An 11,606-nucleotide genomic window follows, 5' to 3' on the forward strand; every position below is an offset into this window, starting at 1 on the left:
TCTTCAAGTTCCTGCCCTGTTTGAGCTCCTGTCCTGACTTCTTTTGATGTTAAACAGCAATGGGGAAGTGTAAACTGAATAAACCCCTTGCTCCCCAATTTGCTTTTTGGTCGTGGAGTTTCATCACGGCACTAGAAACCCTGATTAAGATACGCAACAATTCAGTAATATCAGCAAGGCCTTTCTTCTATGCTAACGTAGTAATATTAGGTGAGAGCTGAAGACAAAGAGAAGAAAGAAATAATGTCCAGGCAGAGGGAAAGCATATGCAAGGGCCCTGTGGTACAGCAGGCAGCATAAGGCATAGCCAGAATTCAAGGTGAGGAGGGAAGGAAATAGCCACCTCCAAGCTGGGCCAACACAACCCTATTTTCATCATTATTTTGCAAGGAAAGCCAGCAGTGAGATCCTAAATAGGTGATCTTAATTCATTTTGCCAAGATCTCTCAGACTGCTCAACAAAGAGCAGGCTGGAGAGAAGCCAATCAGTCTATGACTTTTTTTTTTTTAATGCCCAATCTTACTTACTAACATCCTGTTGGAGGAAAAGACTAAGGAAGAGGCTCATGAAATGCTCCATACAGTTTTGCAAATATACTCCAGGCAACAGGTGGAGCTGGGGTGGGCGTGAAGGGGGCTCCGAAATCACGCTGCACATCCTTGCAGCCTGTTCCTGGTTTGGCTCAGAGGTAGCCCCTGGGATGCAGATAAACATGTTCAGCCCCAACCTCTCCCATCATGGAATTTACAGATGGTTTATTCTAGCATCTGTCTCGCCCTGGCGATGGTCCATTCTTATTGATTTTAGATTTCCAATTATCTCTGTATTTGAGCTTCTAGGCTAAGATGTGTAAGACCCGCCACCAAAAAAATAAAAAAAATAAATAAATAAAAATTAAAAAAGGAAACCCGCCCAAGTTGTCCTCGGAAAAATGAGTGCTGTGCTTCAGGACTAGCTTCCCCAGCAGACGCTAAGGATGGCATGGAAAACAGTAAATAACGGACCATCCACATGAGATCTTAGCACCAGCACTTATCACTCAACCACATGGAGCCTCTTGTGATATTTTTTAAAACTCGCATCTGAGACCATATCAAAGTAATACATTTCCAGATTTTAGAAGGGGGGGGAAAAGCCCTGTACTCACAGGGAACGGAATTTCTTTTAATCAAAGGAACAGGGAAGAGTTACTGCATCCTGTCATTTTTCTGGCATCTTAGCTGGCCCTGGATGAGCTGCAAGTTTGGGCAGAGCTGAGGCTGTTGGGTTTAATTTGGCCAAATAAAGGAACTCTCAACCCAACGAGCATTTGGTCCTCGGAGCGGAGGCTCTTCCGATTACAGATCAAGGACACCAGCAGTTCTGTTTAGAAAAACTGGCAAAGCTGTTTAGACAAACACCCCGAGAAGACAGACTGTGGATAGGAAATGTGGTCTGTTGCATGGTTAGCCTAGTTTTTTTTTTTCCCCCTTCTTCTTCTTCCTTCCCCTGTGAGCGCTTTTCATGCAATTTTTACTCATGAAGATGCCAATACTCAGACCACATTTGGCACTACATTTTCTTGCCAGTTCGACAGTAAAATTCTGTGTGCTTGTGGAGTGTGTGTGTGTGTGTGTGTGTGTGCATGTGTATCTCTGTGTTTCACCACTGAATGCCACCTTAAGCTATTCCTATGGCCACAGACTTGACAATAACCTATGCAGCATTAGACTCATGTCTCTATTGACAAACTTGTCTCTATTAAAACACAATCAAACTGAGGTTTGCCCCAGGTCAGCTTCACGCATGGATCCTTCACAGGGGTACAACAAGGGACCACAGGAAAGCTATTTGCATATTCTCCCACACAGGCTAACAATGCCCAAAATTTAAAGGCTGACATGGGGATTTTTTCCCCCTTACATGCTCTGTAGCAGAATATTCCCTTGCTGGCCCTATAACATAAATGAAGTAGTGTTAGAGAGCTGGAATCGGGAATCAAGTTGTAAATGCAATTGTGTTTTGTTTTTTATACTAGTTCTATGCTGGTCCTTTTTTCTTTTCTTAATCTCTGCATGTGATGTGCATACACAAGTGTCTGCCCATGGATGTGAGCACAGGCCTGGGTGTGAGCATGGGAACGCACAGTGTGAAAGTCAGAGGACACCAGGGCCTCCCACTTTGTTTGAGGTGAGGTCTCTTATTCACCACCATGAGCTTCCAAAACTTCTATCTCTGTCTCCTACTTCCCTGTAGGAGCAGTGAAGTACAGACATGCCATCTGTGATCCCCACTTTACGTGCTTTCTGGGGGTCCAAACTCTCATCCACACACTTGCATGGCAATAACCAACTGAGCCACCTCCCCAACCCTCAATGCTCGCTGGTACTTTTTCTGTAATCCTTTTGGAGTGGTAAAAGGGTTAGACCTTCACTCCCACTCTAAGAAGCTAATAAATACATTAGTGACTGCCAGAGCCATAATGTGTTCCTATGGCCAGGTCAGAGTCAACACAGCAGTCTGGTACCAAAAGATCCTGGGAAAGGTGTAAACATGGTTACACAAGAACAGACACAATGTCTATCGTTTTCTCCCCCGTTATCCACTTAAGGCCAGATGTTCCTACTTTTAAAAGGCTATGCAATAATGTCCTAAGGATTTTAGAATGGCAGATAGTGATCCACAAGGAGCAATGGGAAAAGGATGCCCTCTGACTTCTGCAGCAGAATTGAAAAGGAAAAACAATCAAAAGGTGATGTTTGTAAAAGTCACAGCGCTGGAGTTGGTCTTACGCATGGACCCGCTCTCGACAGTATGACAGAGACAACATATCCACAAACATGGTTCATCTCAACCTGCAGTAAGTGAAGGGCCATCATTGTCTTACAGACTGGCCTCTGAAATTTCATACACTGAAAATAAAGTAGCAGGCATAAAGATTCATTCAAGATCTCCCAACATATGTGCACTTCAGGATGTGATATTCAGGCTATCTTCAAATAATAAACGATTAAGAATACATTGTCACACATACGCATACACACACACATGACCTCAAACTAAAAAATAAAAGGGGACTTGGGACAAAGCTTAATGGCAGAGGATTCACCTCACACGTGCAAAGCCTTGGGTCTGGTCCTGAGCACTAAAGACAATAAACTACTGGCAGCCACACGCATCAATATAAACATACAGAGAGAGACAGAGAGAGAGAGAGCTACATATGCACAGAAATGTCTGTCGCCTCCGTGCATACGATACACACATCTTTTGTATAAACGCATGCCCCTGTATATGCAAGTCCATCTGTAACTATGTGGAGATTGGGGTGTGGAGACCATGTCCACTTGTCTCTTTGAGATAGGATGGTTTATGGGCCTGGGATTTGCTGAGCGATTAGGGTAGGCTGGCTAGTGAGTTCCAGGGATTTTTTCCATCTCTACTCTCCTAGCTTTGAAATTACAAGTGAGTGCCATTGTGTTCTGCTTTTCTTTGCACGGATTTGAGGGACTCAACTCAGGTCCTTCTAGCTCACACAACTATCCTATATATCTTACATGTGAAAGCTAGACCCCACTCAAGGTCCTCATCAGTCAAGAAGGGTCACAGCTAAGAAAGGCAGGCTATCCCACCTCTCCATTGCCTATCACAGCAGCACCTCCAGGGCTTATACAATGAAGTTGGTTGGGTTGTTCTTTTTAGTTTTCACATCAGTACTCCATGCAGCCTCCTCCTGGAAGGTCCACACCAAAAATGTTATCATTTGCAATGTTATCAATGTCTGCAAGAGACAGAGTTATCAATGGAAAACCTATCATCACCACCATTACCACCATCTCCAAAGCCTCGTGCTTCCTGAAGACCAGCAACCTAGTGTCTAGGGAAAGATTAGGAAGACAGGGAAAGAATAGGAAGACAGAGAAAGAAAGAAAGAGAGAGAGAGAGAGAGAGAGAGAGAAAGAGAGAGAGAGAGAGAAAGAGAAGGGGGGAGGGAGTGATCGCAGTGATTGAACGCCACCTTCCTCCATTCTGACATCACGGTAAAAAAATTAACCAAATTAGAGATGAATTTAGCTATGCAATGCCATCCTCTACCCTCAGGTAAATTTATGCCCTGTTCATAATTTCAGGCGAAAAAAAGAATAAAGCTACATGTTTCAATATTTTCTGTATGCCAGGGCAATCTAGTTATCTTTTTATTCAATAAGGAAACTGAAATTGTGTGTTTCCTAAATAATCTTGAATTTATACACGTTGACATTTTTCCAAAGAAGCGTTCATTATCTGAGGGCCAGCACATGACAATAAATTACGGTCCATCCTGTTTTAGGACAACCACAATATGAAAATGTTGCTCAGCAGTCTGTTAGGGACAGTGACACCTGCAGAATGTGTGCTTTGCTCTAGAAATAGAAAGGCTCTTGCTTTCAAGATGTCCTGACCAAAGAAAGGCTGGCTCAACTCTTCTTTCATCGGAAAGGCATGATGTCACCAAGCCACTGCCCAAAGCCCTCTCTCAGAATGGCAAGTTTACCACCAACTGCATGTCTCTTAAACAAAAACAGATTCTTGGAGTTCTTTGAAGATTCAGACCCCCCACTACCTCATAGCTGCTGACAGGGCAATGCCACCAGACTATCTTCCTAGACCCCCACTGCCTCACAGCTGCTGATGGGGCAGTACCATCGGACTAGGAGCCTACAGCCTTGCAAGTATCCACTGATGCAGCTTTGGCTTCCCATTGCATCATGCACACATCCTCTTCTTTTGAAATGCTTCCCCAGCCTGGTCCAACTTTTAAAGACAGTCTGTAGTCACCAAGAGACATGATGCATCTTCCTGAGTATCTTCTACTCTCAGAGGGTCCTGGCATATCAACGCTAATAAGCTACATGAAACATGAACACCCTCACTGGTTTCAGTCATACTTCATAGTCATTCTATCAAGTCAAAGACAACACGTAAGGAGGTTGGAGATCATAGGGAATGGCAATGAAATTACTCTAGAATCCTAGAAAAGATGAAATGTCCAACTGACAACCATCTTCTTGCTTTACAGTTAGGTTTTTTTTTTTTTTTTATTTCCCATGTGTGTTTGCACATGCATGTAGAGTCCAGTGGTCAGTCTGAGGCTTAATTTTCTGGATGCCTTTCACCTTGTGTTTTGAGACAGGATCCCACCTCCCCTGCCCTGAGATTACAAGCATTTTTCACCACTATCCATGCCAGGCTTTTTAAACCTGCTTCTGGGGACTGAATTCAGGTCCTCATGTTTGTGAGGCAAGCACTTTACGAAGTGAGCTATCTTCTCAGCCCCTCTTGCTTTACAGTTCTATGAGGAAAAAAAAAAAAAGTTCACACAATCTTAAAAGTTCTGCCGCTCTTCAAATAAATGTCCATGAATCACCTGTGGATCTTGTGAAAGACAGACTGAGTCAGGATGGCCAGGGAGGAGTCCAGGACTCAGAGCACAACAAATACTGGGCAGCTGGGCTGCCTGCTGGTCTGAGGACCACACTTGAAATGATGAGGCGACGGATCCCTCTCCCTTCTCTCTCACCTTCCCATAGGGGTCAAGAGAGCCCAGAACTGCAAACAGGTTTCTACCTGCTCAAGAATACCTGTTTCAAAAGAGCCCAGCGTGTAGAAAAATAATGAAAAAGAAAGCCAAAAAGAGAATCCTTCGAGTTACAACAAGTCCCTCCAATTAAAGGTGGAAGTAACTAATTGATATTGCTAGTGAACTCCCACGCTTCTGAGGAAAGATCTAGCAGGCAAAGTTCACCATCAGGAGAACAAAAGCAGGCGCTATTGTTTCCCCTGGCCATCCTGAAATGCTTCTCTGCTACTTGCAATAGCTAGGAGTCCCCTGTGAATTCTGGGTCAGTCCTCACGTGCACACAGACACATGTACAAACCCCTTACTTTCTAGGAGAAAAACAGAATAGCAAGCAGAGATCTGGTAACTAAGCTGAGACAGAAAGCTATGGTTTCTTTGGAGAAAACCAGGAGTCCTTCAGAAGGAGGTGGGGGTCATCCACAGGCCAGTGGCCAGCCTCTGAGCCTCTGCTCTAGCACCTGAGATCTGTGATATGGTGATGACTGTGACACAAGGAGCTTGAAGCATCTCTGAGGCTCCAGAGACATTCCCATCTTCAAGGCTCTTCCTAAGAGCGAATGTGCACACGAGCACAGCACCTGTGAGATATTGATGACTCCATTTTACAGAGGAGAGAGGGCACTGGAGTACCAGACTCCTCCCAGAGCAAGTCCAAGTTCACATCCCATGGGGTGGAGGAGGCTCCTAGCTCCCACTCCCAAGACCATCCCAGGACCTGGGAACATCCCAGCCACAGGCCCTGCGGGTGGTATTCCTTTGGCAGGGACAGGTTCATGCTGGACTTCCGCCAAGGACAACTGCTTGAGGCCCAGAGGCGTGCCCTCTGCTTCCCCTTACCATCTGCTCACCTTTATGAGGCCTGTGGATTAGACAGGCTTCTGGTGACAAAGAACAACATCTTGCAGGTCAACATGCTCAGACATGGTCCCAGGATGGATATAAGAGACCAGTGGGAGAGTCCAAGGCCAGGAAGCCAGCGGGAGAGGAACAGTTACCCAAGAGTAGATGAGCACCCCCGCCTGAAGCATATTACAGATATTACCTGAGGATCTATCCTGCTATGTAGCAGGGTCCTGTGCTAGCCTAGGACTAGAAATATAACTCTATCCCATCCTCCTCTACTTATAAACTAGCTGAGTACAAAATACTATGTGATTTAATCATCGTAATTGTCTTAAGTCACACAATGTCATGTGTGTGCTGCTAAGAATATCTACAAACCTAAAAGGGTGTGTGAGGTTAAAAAAAAAAAAAACAAAAACGTTTCTATTGACAACATTCCTGTCACAACACTTCCTCGTTCTCAATAGAAACAAATAAGAACTAGTCTGAGGGATGTTTCAGTGATATTCCAACCAACAGCAGCAAAGGGACAGTGACACCGGAAGGTAGCCAACGGAAGTCACACTTGTACGGCAGTCAAGTAGGCTCAATCTTCAATTTGAGCTTCCAGTGCTAATGAAGATGAAGTCCGTCTTTTGATGTCTCAACTATGGGCAGAAACAGGGACCTTCCACATCACATCTACAACCTTCATCCCGAACCGCACACACAGGTAGGACAGACTTCCTGTGTGATTCTCCCGACTCTCGCTTCAGGACATGTCTACCACACCACACCATGCTGTAGCAGCACCCAGCAGCAAGGGTGCTAGGGGCTTCCATGAAAGCGTGGTGGGGTTTGAGGCCTAAGAATCATAACTAGCTATCTAAGCCCAATGATACAGCATCCAAAAGTTCCCAAACACCTCACTAACATGCTAAACTCTTGATTTTGGTTTGGCTTCTTCACGAGGCCTAGGAGCCTGGCATCACAGAAGAAAGACAGAACTGAGAGTCAGAAAACAATGCTCACATGGTGCCCACTGCCATCAGACCCAAGTAGAAGACGCAGCCCTTGCTCCCAAGAACCAAAGGCTCAGTCAGAAAACCCAAAAACAAGCAAACAAAAAACCAAACCAACCAAACCAAACAAAACAAAAACAAAAACAAAAACAAAAACAAAAACAGAAAGTCACCATTAAACATCACCCAGAGTGGAGACAGGGAGGAAGCACCAATGTAAGATGTGAGGAGTGACGAGAACTGAGGGAGCACGTTTGGAGGAGGAGGGCAATAATGCTCTTTGTCTTTGCTAAGAAACAGATATTTGTAAAGTACTCTTCCATGACTGTATTCATAAACTGGGAAGATACACAACTGAAAATGTCAGGAAAATAACCTACGAGGTGTCTTCCTTTTCTTGCTCTTCCCACGGGCTATGGTTTCAGACCCTGTTTCAAGGAGCCACGTTGATGGAAACTGCTAGAAGCTGGAAGCCACTGGACCTCCTGGTATGGAAGGAAACGCCTCCTCAGCATCAAGCGGCGTCCTTGGCAACGGAAGCTTTTCCTAAGTACCTGTGGGATGAGAAGACAGGAGGACTGATTCTATTCATCGGTCATAGGAACCCAACTTTTGTTTATTTTAAATGGTGGGGCTCCAAGGCAGACTTCACTCAGGCAAAGGAGCCAAGCCACTTTAAAAAAGAAAAAACGAAAAAAACCTAAAGAGACCTGCCTTTATGAATAAATATCTCAACATGCCCCCTCACACACTTTTTTGGCTCTACCAGGATAGTCATCCAACATGAAGGGCCATTAAATTGGGCTTGTTTAAACTCAAGCAAATGGACAAGATCCCAACCATGTCGGTCCGTCCACATATTGCTGAACCACATCAATCAATAGCATGGCCTGTTCAACACTGAGGTCTACAGGCCAGCTGGGTATGACCAACATGCTGGCTCATCCAGATTTTTTTCCTGCTAAGGACTGGAAAAAAAAATCTAGCAAACTTCAGTGTGGGGGTGACACATCCTTCCAGCTCTGCAGAATCATGAGAGGTTGAGATAGGTCAGGAGCCAACACCAGCTTTTGACCTAAGGATCTTGAAAACAAGACACTGTGGAAACAAAGATAGATCTGAATGGAGTCACAGGAAAGTGGTGACCAATCTTTCACCACTCAGTAGGTTCGAATCTCAGTTCACGGTACACTTGTAGCCTAAATAAAAAATGTATCAAATAATCTGTGACTTCCTGTCAGACGGGAACCTCCCCTGTGGAAGAACTGGGGAAGGAGAATGGAAATGGATTATGTAATGTTTCTGTATGTACAGAATTCAGATAAGAGTCACTCAATACATTCAGTATAAGGCGAAGCAGAGTGGTGCTATCTGGAAGGACTGATATGGGCCTAGCACACAAGGTGTAGAGATCAGAGCCAAGTGCAACGAAGAAGCCTGAGTGTCAGCTTGACTGGGTTAGCAATCTTGACGGAAATGACTGAAGCACGCCGCTATGTGGAGCCATCTCCAGAGGATGTCTATGAGGGCATCTCCAGAGACAGCTAAGTCTTGGGCACTTAATATAGTGAAGAGGTGGGACCTCAGGAGGGAAACTATCTCACTAGCAGTATGCCCTATGAGCTGTAGCTTGCCCCTGCCCTGGCCCTCTCTTCTGTGCACCTTTCTTTTGCTACCTACCTGCTATTTAGAATCTCCTCTACTACACATTCCCACCTGCCTGCCTGCCTGCCCGCCATGACATTCTGCCCTACAATGAGTCCAGAAACTTGGAATCAAATGACCATGAGTTGAACCCTCTGAAACTGTGAGTGCAGGTAAGAAACTCCTCTGAGCATGCTCCATCAAGACGTGATCACCTTGCTGAGAAAAACAACTAATATACCAACTAAAGATGGTTCTGGTGAAAGACAGAGTCGGTGATATGTGTGTATTGGGGGTGGGGATGCCAGAGGCACTGTTTCCCAGGCGCAGGCTCGCTCTGCCCCGAGGTCTTTGCAGCTGCTGTCCCTTCAGCCTAGCAAGCTCTTTTCCAGCTCTATAGGTAGTAACCTCCCGCTCACCCTGGAATCCATCACTGATAAAAATCACCTTCTAATCCTGGAGAGGGACAGGTTCATGAGGCCTCACCACTCCCTGAGGGGTTGCTGGCTGCACTGAAGTCACTTGCTTCAGTGTTTCCAATGTGCCTGTAAAATAATCCCTGGGTTCATACAAAGAGCCCTAGCTAAACTCAGGAAGGAATGAATGAATAAGCAAATGACATAAAAATGGGAAAGAAGTATTTTGAAGAGAAGGTTTCAACGAGCGGGAAGGAAGGGGGTAATAAAAAGGAATAGGGGGGATTCAGCTGAACAGGAAGGGGATGTGAAAGAGCAATGGGGTGCTAACAAGAGAGGGAGTGGATAAGGAAAGGGAAATGGGGGGTGGAAATAACCTCAATTCATTACATGCACATATGAAACTGTTGAGGAATTTTTAAAAATATGTAACACAAGGTTGTATAAACCCCGACACCTCAAATAAAGATAAAGGGGCAAAGCCTCCTGGGACAAGCAGTCATTCACCAGGAGGGAACCCCTCTCTACCTTTCGCTGTCAGTCATTCACCAGGAAGGAACACCTCTCTACCTTTCACTGTCAGTCATTCACCAGGAAGGAACACCTCTCTACCTTTCACTGTCAGTCATTCACCAGGAAGGAACACCTCTCTACCTTTCGCTGTCTTCTAATGTACTGGATGTACATGAGGCTGGGCTGGAGAGATGGCTCGGCAGTTAAGAGAGCACTAGCTGCTCTTCCAGAGAGACCCAAGTTCAATTCCCAGCACCCACATGGTAGTTCACAAGTATCTATAACTCCAGTTCCAGAGGATCTGGCAACCTCACACAGACATGCAGGCAGAACACTGATGCACATACAAATAAACAAACCTTAATATATTGAGTGTCCGCTCTTTTTATAATCATTAGATTCATACATCTATGGTTTTTGGTATTTGATTCTTCCCTTATTAGAAGAACATACATGCAGAGTCTGGGACTGCTAGGACTCGCTCCAATTATCCAGTATCAGTGGAGTGACATGCACGCTTCATGGGGTCTTGGCAGAAATGAAGGCAAAAGAAAGGCATGTCAATGGAAAGACTAAGGAAAAGCAGAAAGCATGATGGTAAAGATGTTTCTGAAAGCTTAGAAGCCAGCCAGACTGGGCTTTCCTCCCAGTAACAGTAACTAAAGGTTTAAGGCAGTTATGTTTGTCCTGATTTAGACAGTTCTTAAAGCCCCACTCTAATGGCCTCCATCGAGCCCTGAGGAAAAGGGAAATGGCCTCTCTCCTCCTGTGAAACAATGAGACTGTTCTGTCCAGAACCAAAGTCCTCAGGACAGTAATTAACTGAGGTAGTGAAAGACGAGTGACTATTCTACCTAAGACATCCCAGGAAGTGATTTCGATAGCTGCCCTGTGTTTTCTGGCCACCTAACCTCCAGCTAGGACATTCTGTCAGGTCCTCCGAGTCTCTTATTGGTTTTCAAAATGCCCTTGTCGCAAGTATTTCCTGTCTAATCCAATTGAAGGAACAGCCCCGACATGCACACTAGGGCGAAATATGGCAGCGGTAAAAGTTGACACAGCTCACTTTCAATTGTTTGTCCAAACAACTCAGTCCACCCCTTCGGGTTTGGAAAGCAATCAGCTTATTAGCTGAGAAAGGGCCACTGTCCCCTGACAAGTCTGTGCTGAGGCTGCTCCGCGACTTGATGTCATGAAGAGGTCTGACAGAAAGCCCTCCAGAAAGGAAGCTGCCATGTGACACACCTTTCATGTGTAAGGTTTTTAGAAGAGCCCTCGAGAGATACTCAGAAATAGAAAAGACAGCCTGTGTCATAAGATGTGGCCTGCACATATAGACAGAAAAAAGAACCTTGAAGGGTACACATGGAGGCAGAGGTATTTTACACACTTGAGCTTGCATGTGCCCTGTGAGCATGCTCAGCCTGGCTGGGACAGAAGTGTGTCAGAGTAGGGGCTTTCCCGCCCTGAGGTACAGTTCAGCTGTCCCTTCTACCACACAATTACCAAATCAATAAAATATCCCTTTGAAACTCCCTGGACCAGTGCCGACACGCAGACAGTAGTCGGCTGACTTTTTTTTTTTTTTT

General features: G+C 45.2%; 1 protein-coding gene across 8 annotated transcripts in view; it reads right to left on the bottom strand.

The window, feature by feature from the left end:
• Foxp1 (forkhead box P1) overlaps positions 1-11,606 on the bottom strand; it is a 600,509-nt gene that overhangs the window by 439,572 nt on the left and 149,331 nt on the right. Inside the window, exon 1 of one of the 8 annotated variants that reach the window (XM_031382728.1) lies at positions 7,825-7,997. The exons of the other annotated variants lie outside the window; for them this stretch is intronic. The gene's annotated coding sequence lies outside the window, so the exon portion shown is untranslated. Of the gene's footprint in view, positions 1-7,824; positions 7,998-11,606 lie in introns of those variants that run through there. 8 annotated transcript variants of the gene reach the window in all.

This window comes from Mastomys coucha, unplaced genomic scaffold (assembly GCF_008632895.1).
Source record: "Mastomys coucha isolate ucsf_1 unplaced genomic scaffold, UCSF_Mcou_1 pScaffold20, whole genome shotgun sequence".
NCBI lineage: Eukaryota > Metazoa > Chordata > Mammalia > Rodentia > Muridae > Mastomys > Mastomys coucha.